This window comes from Neofelis nebulosa, chromosome 8, assembly GCF_028018385.1.
Source record: "Neofelis nebulosa isolate mNeoNeb1 chromosome 8, mNeoNeb1.pri, whole genome shotgun sequence".
NCBI lineage: Eukaryota > Metazoa > Chordata > Mammalia > Carnivora > Felidae > Neofelis > Neofelis nebulosa.
Window position 1 is genome coordinate 24,703,887 of NC_080789.1, and position 10,460 is coordinate 24,714,346.

Sequence of the window (10,460 nt, forward strand, 5' to 3'; positions counted from 1 at the left end):
GCCCCCTCTGTGAGATTATCAAATTCAGTCTTTTCAATGCTGGCAGTGGTTGCCATTACCTTTTTTTGTTTGTGTGTGTGTATTTGAACCCAAAATGTCAATCCCCAAGTGTAAATTTTGTGATGAATTTTCTGATCAGTGGATTTTTACTAAATAAGGAAAGAGTCATTTTGAAGCTCTCAGTGTACAATTGTTTACTTAATATCAGAAATGGTGGAAAGTCGGATATAAACCAATAGTATGTAACAGCTAAGCACACCAGATACAGCGTTTACTCAACTAGTACCAAAGAAAGTGATAAAATAACAACTTTTTAGTAAGCGAAAATCGGATGCAGAAGATAAAATCATCACAGAAGCAGTTATAATGGCCTTCCACACCATAGATCACCATGTCTTTCAGCTCAAATGATCCGGCTGAATGACCTCATTGCTTAAAAGAACTTGTTTCATGTATTTGTTAGAAAAAAAATATTTATTAAATATGTACTCCTTTAAGTGTAAAGGTTATTCATAAAAAGAATAACACTATACGGGGCGCCTGGGTGGCTTGGTCGGTTAAGCATCCGACTTCAGCTCAGGTCATGATCTCACAGTTCGTGAGTTCGAGCCCCGCGTTGGGCTCTGTGCTGACAGCTTGGAGCCTGTTTCGGATTCTGTGTCTCCCTCTCTCTCTGCCCCTCCCCTGTTCATGCTCTGTCTCTCTCTGTCTCAAAAATAAATAAACGTTAAAAAAAATTAAAAAAAAAAAAAAGAATAACACTATGGACAGAAAAAGAAATTACAGCTTGAAATGGATAATTATAACAGCACTTGGCCATGACAATGTCAGAATTCTATTGTTACATATGGATGTTACTAAATACTCTTCCAGTATGGCAGCTAGTAGAATCATTACACATAGTGTTGTAGAAGAGGGAAGAAAAATTGCTGACAATACTCTTTCCTGCCAAAGGACAATGTTTCTAAAAGTTATTGATGGGGTGCTTGGGTGGCTCAGTTGGCTGAGCATGGGACTCTTGATTTTGGCTCAGGTCACCATCTCACAAGTCAGTAAGATTGGGCCCCACATCAGGCTCTGTGCTGACGGTGTGGCGCCCACTTGGAATTCTCTCTCTCTCTCTCTCTCTCTCTCTCTCTCTCTCTCCCTCTTTGTCTGACCCTCCCCTGCTCATGCTCTCAAAAATAAATAAATAAATACATACATACATAAATAAAAGTTATTGATCAAGAGATCACAGTATAATCCTGAAGAATAAAAAAGCAAGTTAGACCTGAAATATGGGCCAATGTGCTCCCATAAGTCAAATTCGAAGACCAGTTCTCCAAGTTGTTAACTTTATGACATTACATGTTCAGTATACTGACTCATATTATTAATTTTGAGCATATTTTTTCATTAATAAATGTTCAATGGACAAAAGAATGGAATAAGTTGACTGCTGTGGAAACTATCCTATGTGATTGGAGTAAAGGCTATAAATGCAAGAAATTTTATAAGCAAATTTTGCCTAACAAATAATTATTAAGGAGAGACATAGGAAATATAATTTTAAAAAGGGGTATGAAATTTAGATATTTAGAATTTATTTGGGATGAATAAGTGATTTTCTTAAAGACTAAAGTTATGCAACCACAAGCCAAGGAATTTCTTTTTTTTTTAATATTTATTTATTTATTTTGAGAGAGAGAGAGTGAAAGCAAGGGAGGGGCGGAGAGACAGGGAGAGAGAGAATCCCAAGGAAGCTCCACGCTCGGTGCGGAGCCTCACATGGGGTTCGATCTCCCAACTGGGAGATCAAGACCTGAGTGGAAATCAAGAATCAGCAGCTCAACTGAATGAGCCACCCAGGCACCCCTAAATAAGTAATTTTTAGCATAATTATGCCCCATGCAATATTTCCTTAATGAACATATGCATAGCCAATTAGAAATAATTAAACTTTAACTGAGTGTTTTTTATTTTTATTTGTTCATTCTGGCAACCCGAAGGGAGGGACAATTCTTTTTTTTAATTTCCCAGGACTTAGATTGCTTCTTTTAAAAATAGCAGCCTTTCTTTTTCATGGATGCAAGAAAGTCATATGGATCTGTTTCCTGCATTAATTCTGTTTCCTCATAGGAAATGTCTTTTGTTTCTACATTATAGTATCATTCTTTCATGGTTTTCCTCAAGTGTTTAGGAATTCTTGGTTACTCATACTTAATAATTTCAGGTTTAGATCGACCCATTTAGGTATCTGGAGTGTTGGAATCCTCATGGAATCCTTGTTTTCTTGGCAATCTGTGCAATTCTTAAGTGGGCAAGAGAGACAGTGTGGCCAGTAGTCTTTCCTTTAGGGGAAATACAGAGCTTGCCTTCTGGATGCCAGAGTTCTCCATGCTTTATGACTGAGGGAAATAATGTCCTGGTTTGCCTGGTTTGCCTATAAAAAAGTATACTTTTTTATACTTCTTATCCTGACACAATTACTAATAGTGCTTTTACTCAAAAGTGTCCCAGTTTAGACAACAAATTATACTTTCATCCTTATGACAGATGGAAACTAGCTGGGATATTGTCCTATTTCTCTCTGGCCCCAGCACCCTTCTTGGGAGTGTCTTGTGGCAAATATCCCAGTAAATTTAGAAAGCAGAATTCACAGCCTTAACCAGGGGGCAAATGCTATAGCAGCCACTTGGAGAATACAAGACCGATACAGTTACTCCACAGCACTGTAATTAATTACCCGACAGGCTGCCCTCCTCTGTCTTTATTACTTAGCATCTTAGGTTTCTTTTTCAGGGTCATCAGAGCTGCTATCTTCCACCTAAATAGGATTATAGGTTTAGTTTTGCTTTGTTTTGTTTTGTTTTATCCCTGGTGGATATTATCATCCATGACTAACCCCATCTGCTTTAATATTCAATATCAAGTCTATAATAACACCTGTAATAACAATAGTTATAGGTGAGATATAAGAACTTATTATGTGTCAGGTGCTGTTCAAAGCATTTTACTTGTATGAATCATCACAGCACTCTATGATGTACAGGTACTTTTATGTCCATTTTCCAGATATGGAAACTGAGGCATAGAGAGGGAAAGTAATTTACCCAAGAGCTGGAACCCAAAGAGAGTAAGCAGGCTACCAAGAACCCAGCAGTTGGATCCAGAACTCACATTCTTTTTTTTATTATTATTTATTTATTTATTTATTTATTTATTTATTTTGAGAGAGAGAACGCTCATGCACACGCATGCAGGAGGGGCAGAGAGAGAGATCAGAGAGGGATAGAGATCATGGTCACAAACCATGAGATCATGACCTGAGCCAAAATCAAGAGTCTGATGCTCAACCCACTGAGCCACCCAGGTGCCGCCAGAGCTCCATTCTTAACCATTGCTTAAATTCCTTATATCAGACAATAGCCTTTTCCCTGACTTTCTGAAGCTGCTTGGAGTTTAGCGTAGTTCTGTCATTTCTGTGGGGTTTGAGAGTTTAACTCATGCGGTCAATTAAGCTTATCCAACTATTTTTATGAAACTTGGGTGTTCTGTCATATTGAAGAAGGGCTTCTGGGTTAAATGATTATTTGTTTTCTTGCAGGCAGTCTAAACCTTCTGTTAGCCTGCCCTTGCTAATGTGCACGAACATTCACAGACCACTTCCCACTGCTTTATCTAGAAAGCTGGATGAAGATCTGGCATAAAAGCAGGAAATGTGCCATGGAAATTTCCACACAGCCCCTGGAAACTCCACTGTAGGTACATTATGGGCCATCTCAGGGTTATAATAAGGTCTCCCTTTATAGACCTAAATCATATTATTTTAATCAGAAAGACACAGTGACAACCGAGGCTGATCCCATTATTTTGCAAATAGGAAAACTAATTGCAAAGAGATCAAGTGATTTACCCATCATCTCCCAGATAATTAGTATAATTAGTGATAAGGCCAGAATTACACCCTGTGTCCTAAGAGTTTTTTGTTTTGTTTTGTTTTGTTTTTGGGTTTTTGTTTGTTTGTTTCATTCTGTCTCACTGCTTCTCTATTTGGTTGCTTTGGGAATGGAAAGAGAAAATCATTAAAATCACACTATTGTATATCTAGAGATGATTGTTTTGTATAAGTCTGATCTTGATATTCTTTCCAAATCCATACTTTTGTAAAAATTACTGTCTGTTTTTAAGGTTTGCTTGCTGTATCTGTCATGGTCCCCTATAATATTTTTCAGGTTTTTCTGTGATACACATGCTGGTATAGTAAACCACACTTCTTTTCACCTCCAAAATAGCATTGATTCATATTGGTTCAAATATGTTAACATTTTCATTTGAACTGACTCACTTGCCAGGAGAAACAGGCTTTTATGCCAGTTTCCAGCATAACCCATGTCACCCTTCTGCTGGATAAAATAAAGGAATATTATTCTACTCTAAGGCTAATGAAATTTGAAAAGTGAAAGCGTTTTCTGTTTCTTGGTGTTTTTTTTTTTTCTGATAGCAATTGGCTTTTGAGTTACAGATATATTCTAGAAATTGCAAAATTGGAAAGGTTGAGAGGGGAGGGGACTTTTGGTAAAGGAAAAAGAGGAGAATTACAAAATATTTCATAATTTATCAAGAGATGAATATTTCACATTCTAAAAGAAATAAAATGGTCTTCTTGTCCAGAACTAAAAGGTAATGTTGTAGACAGAAAAAAAAAAAAAAAAAAGTAAAAGTAAGCTGATAAGTTTTTATTATTTGTTAAGGGGAAGAAATAGCTACCAATACTCACGACTAGCATATTAGGAACTAATATGGAAGATATTAGTTTGGAAGCATATTAGGAACTAAATGCTAAAATATCTATTGTTCATAAGCCATAAGTTGAAGATAAAAAGCAACAATTCTGGTCAATTAATATCTCTCTTTGACTGTCTACAGCGAAGAAAGCAACAGAGCTAGAAAATCTGCTAACACTCTCCCCAGCTTTCAGGACAACCAAGTGACCCATAATACCCTCAGCAGATGCATTTCCTTGAATTCAGCAAAATCCCCCATTCCATCCCACCCACAATCACCTAGTCAGCCATTTGCCTCTTGATAATGATGCCTCCACTTCCTCCTCTGGGGGGAACATCCCACCAACACTCCTGTTAATCTTAGCTAAAATAGTATCTTTTCCCATTTAATTTTCTTTATACTCTTGTTGCTATCACAAATTATCTCATGTTTATATATTTGTTGTCTGTCAGCTCTCTTTTAGAGAAGATTTTGTCTATTTTACTCATCATACAACTCTGGTTTCTAGAACAATGCCACTTAGGAGGTGCTTAAAAATATTTGTTGAATGAATAATTTATTTGTCTCCCTTGCAGCTTCAGAGAGAGTCTTGGGCCCTAGGATATCAAAGAGCGGCTATCAACTCTCACACCTTGTCCACTTCAATCATCCCTTGGCAATGTCCCACCTCTGAAATTTTAAACTCCATGGAAATTTGCTCTAGTTGCTATCCCCTCTTTCTCTGGTACATTCCCTATTGCATTCTTTCCAAAAGCTCTGGACTCTTCAATTGTAACACAAATGCTCCACAAATTCTATCTAATATTTAAGGCTTTACTTCTCATTTGCTTCTCCAACTGAGCTTATTGAAAGAGTAGTTTACACCCACTAGCTTGAGTGTACTATCTCCCACTCTGTCTCAACCCAGGTATTCTGGTTTCTGTTCGCACCCCTCTATCAAAACTGCCTCTGCAAATGTCACCACCCCACAATCCCATCAGACTGTAAAACCATCTTCAAAACAGAAATTTATTACCAAGTATTAGGAATATGTGGAAAAAGAGGAATTTTATTACAGGTAGAGTAAAAATGGAACAACCATTTTGGAGGGCAACTGGTAAAAGTTAAAAACATGAATTACCAGGGCGCCTGAGTGGCTCAATCAGCTAGGCATCTGACATCAGCTCAGGTCATGATCTCATCGCTCATGGGTTCGAGCCCCACATCGGGCTCTCTGCTGTCAGTGTGGAGCCCACTTTGGTTCCTGTATCCCTCCTCCCTGCTCCTCCCCAGCTCTTGCTTTCTCTCTATCTCAAAAATAAGTAAAAGCATTTTTAAAAAAAACCATTAATTACCAACAACATATTCCCCTAGAAAAACTCTCTCACGTGAGCACAAGAAGACAGTGTTAGCATAGCAAAAATTTGGAAATCACCTAAGTGTCCGTTTCGGGAGACTTGTATTTGGCACAAGTATCACCTTCCCCTTCTTCATCAGTAAACTGAACAACCAAATTTTAGACATGTGGTCACTTAGAATAAAGATTGCTTTTCCTATTCTCTTTTACAGATGTAATCATGTGATTAAGTTTTAGATAATGGGCTGTAGGCAAAATTAGGGAATGAAACATCCTCCTTTTCTTCCTTCTACTGTGCAAATGCAAATATGTCCACTAGAGCTGAGGCCGTCCTTTTGTCTGAGGTGACCCATAAGTGAAGGTCCATACGTAGAGGAGTAACAAGTAAACGGAGCCTGGGTCCCTTAACCTGTGGCACTCTATGCCATTCCTGGAAAACTGCCCTTGAACAAGAGAGAAAACATTTTTTTTATCTTGTTGAAGACCCTGGTATTTCAGCTTTTTGTTGATCATCTTTAGCCAAACTTAATCCTAACAATCAAAACAGTGTATTCGTTAAACTGACTTCAGTATAGCAATAAATAAACAAAAGAAATGTATCAATGTGGGTAAATCTCAGAAACATAATACTGCAGAATAAGATATACAAAATAATACTATTTACTTAAAGTTAAAAATGCATGATAACAGGGGCACCTGGGTGGTTCAGTGGGTTAAGCCTCCAACTCTTGATTTCAGCTCAGGTCATGATGTCACAGTTCATGAGTTCAGGCCCCACTGTCAGCGCAGAGCCTACTTGGGATTCTCTCTCCTTTCTCTGCCCCTCCTTTGCTTGCCCTCTCACTCTCTCTCTCTCTCTCTCTCAAAATAAATAAACATTTAAAAAACAAAAATAAAATGCATGATAACATATATATTGTTTACAAGTTTATACATATTTACAACATGCGCAAAAATTGTTCGTGACAACTTCAAGATAGTGATATCCTTAGAACAAGGATTTTTCTGATTCTACATAGATTAACCACCTACATTATTGATTATTTTAGCCAGGATGATCAAAGTCAAACCAATTAAAAACCACTCAGTTTGTCTTCTCAAGAGTTTTCAAGGCTAATGTGTCCACCCTTCCCTTGTAAATCACTGCCACTGAATAAAAGCCCTTTCCTCAGTAGTTGAGCCACTCCTGAATGATAAGAGGTGCAACAAGCTGTTTCTGGGATGTGACTTTGTGAAAACCAAGCCAAAAAGAATATCCTGCCAAGCTTCAATGAAACTGTAGCAGAAGTGGCCTTGGTTAATTGGCCACCGTGGATTAACCACAACTTATTCACATCTACCAACTCTTTCCTGAGTATATACTGAGTTAGGGTTAGGAATATTTACCCTGTAAATTAGTGTGAGTGAAACAAGAGCTGGCTGCATTATTTTTTTATGTGGAGGAAATCTGATCTTGAGACAAAAAAAAAAAAAAAAAGCAATCAACCAGTTAACCATTTTCAAGTTTCTAATAACGGTGAGAAGAAAAAACACCATTTGTCGAATACTTATTATGTATTTGCTTATTTAAAATATTTTTCACAACACCACTATAATATAAATTTAAAACCTGAGATTAGCAATAGTTTGTGATCACATAGGTAGAAAGGAATTGAACCTATATTCTGTTCAAAGAGCTGTCTAAATCCAAAGTGTATATTCTGGAATGTTTTTTAAAAATTTTTCTTAACGTTTATTTATTATTGAGAGACAGAGAGAGACTGAGCATGAACATGGGAGGGACACAGAGAGGAGGAGACACAGAATCTGAAGCAGGCTCCAGGCTCTGAGCTACCAATACAGAGCCCCACGCGGGGCTCGAACTCAAAAACTGCGAGATCATGACCTGAGCCGATGTCAGTCACTTAACCAACTGAGCCACCCAGGCGCCCCTATATTCTGGAATATTGTGCTAATCCATTTGCCACAACTAACAGTATTTACTGTCAGGGTTTAGTCCTGTGTACAGGTAAACTAAATAGTTGATTACATTGTGCAGTTAGAATAGGGATTGCATTATGCACAGGCCATTGACAGGTTTACCTGTCCCCAAACATCTTCACATTCTGCAATGTTGTTACCATTCATGTCACTTTTTGTGGTCAAGTCATGGGCCCCAGAATATTAGTAAAGTTTGCCTCCCCTGAGGGACACATTCTTACTGACAAATCCATAGATTAATTTAATGCATTAAACTACCACTTAACAACAAGCTACTAAAATTAGATTTCCAAAGGAATGAAATACCTTTCACATACACTTTAGTGGATAATATAAATGTCTTTTAAGGATCAAGTTCTTTTGAGAGAAAAAGTTGTAACAGGGGGACCTGGGCAGTGAAATGATGCCATGAAGGTGCTGTCTACCCTATGGATTTGGTATCTTAACCTGAAATGGAATGTTGTAGCTTGGAGAAATCTTGAATATTAGCTGTCACAATCTGCTTCATTACCATACCAGGGAAATACACGCTTTACAAAAGTGGAAGCTTAGCTCAGCGAGATTCCTCCATTTGTTCATAGACATATAAGTAGATTTTAACTATGCTAAGACTAAATCACAAGCCTTTGAACTCCAAAATTATTTCTCTGTCAAAATTTGAGGAGAAAAATGCCAAAAAGCAGAAAATGAGAGAAAAAAAAGAAATATTTGGCCCAATTCATAATTTAAACCAACACAAGCACATCCACCAAGTGACTTTATCTGATTTTGGATGGGAGGAAGGGAAAAAGACAGAGGATGTAGGGAGATGGCTGGGTGGGTGCCAAGAGCATTCTTCCTCTGTTTGGGAAAAACAGCTATTCAAAGCACTGAGAGCTAGAGCTCTGATTTTGGTTTCTTTCTGCTTTCAAGACCATAGCTAATTTGAGGAGGAAGGAGAGGGAGCTTGGATAATAGGAGGAGAGGCTGTTGTAATAGAGACAGAGAACTCATCTTATCCAGTTCCCAGCCCAATCTATGTCCAACCCTTAATAGGAGTCCCCAACTCTGGTGACAAGGAGCCCAACACCTCCCTGCACAGGTCTCATCTTTGAGTCAAAGTCAAGCTTGCTATGGTTCTCACCCTCTGGTCCTACTAACTCCCTTTGAGGCCATTCAAACAAGTCAAACTTCCTCTCCATAATAATCTTTCACATATCTGATGAGTCAAGTAATAATAACAGCACTTACATGTAATGTTATATGCCAGGCAGTCTTTAAAGTGTTTTACTTAATATTAATTCATTTAGCTTTCTCAACAACCCAGAGTACTATTATCATTGGCACCATGGAAAACTGAGGCAGAGAGAGGTTAAAGATACTTGCCCTGCTCTCACAGTAAGTGTTCAAGCAAGGATTTGAGTCCAGTCACTCAGTCACTAAGTTACATAAGTTTTTCCTCCCCATTTCTTGCTCCCCCTTCAGCTGTTCCTCATATGATACGATTCTGTATCCCTTTCACCATTTCCTTTGACTCACACTCCAGTTGGTCGATGCTGCTTTTAACAGTCACTGTCAAAGACTGAGTTCATTGGGAAGCAGGCTCTGACACAGAGTTCATAGCATGCAGGATGTTTGTTAATGAGCCCCCTTGACGTCCACACCTGAGGAAAGTGAAAAGGACAGAGGGATGGGGCAAAACAGACCTAAGACATTCATACAGTTTTGGTAGGTCTACTGACTTATATATCGTAAAAATATTCACAGGTTACTCTGAAAATGTGAACTATTTTCAGTGGAATGGATATTAGATTGGCTGAAATTTTGACTACATTAAATTAATACCATGCCTTATTTTTGTCCCAAATGTTAGCTGGGCAAGTTCACCCAGACCCCATTGGTAAAATATAATGGTGTTTGCAAAAGATGATAATGGAAATCATTTTACTGATTCAGGCTAATTAAGTAAAACCTTCTGGATATTTATACCTCTGCAGAGGTATGATTTATCTTCAAAATTAAAAGGGATGTTGTTCTTGTAAGTGTTGGGAGAAAGTCTACAGATCCCCTGTGAAGATTAGTAGGCCCCTTATTTGTACAAGCTCTTCTGTTTTTTAGTTTAATAATACTACTGCTGCTTGATCAACCAAGTTGTTTTTAAGAGTTCCACAGTATTTTGGCAAGTCTGTAAAGTAATAGATAATTAGTCCCCAGGAAAAAAAAGGAGTAGAATACCACAGCCCCCGCAAACCTGTTACTTCTCAGATGCCTATTACAGTGGCTGCTCCAAATGCTATTAAAGCTAAACCTTGAATTCTTACCTTATTTATTCTTACAGTCTGTTTATCAACTGTTCATATTTCAAAGCTGCATATATTTGTATTCTTGTTATTAC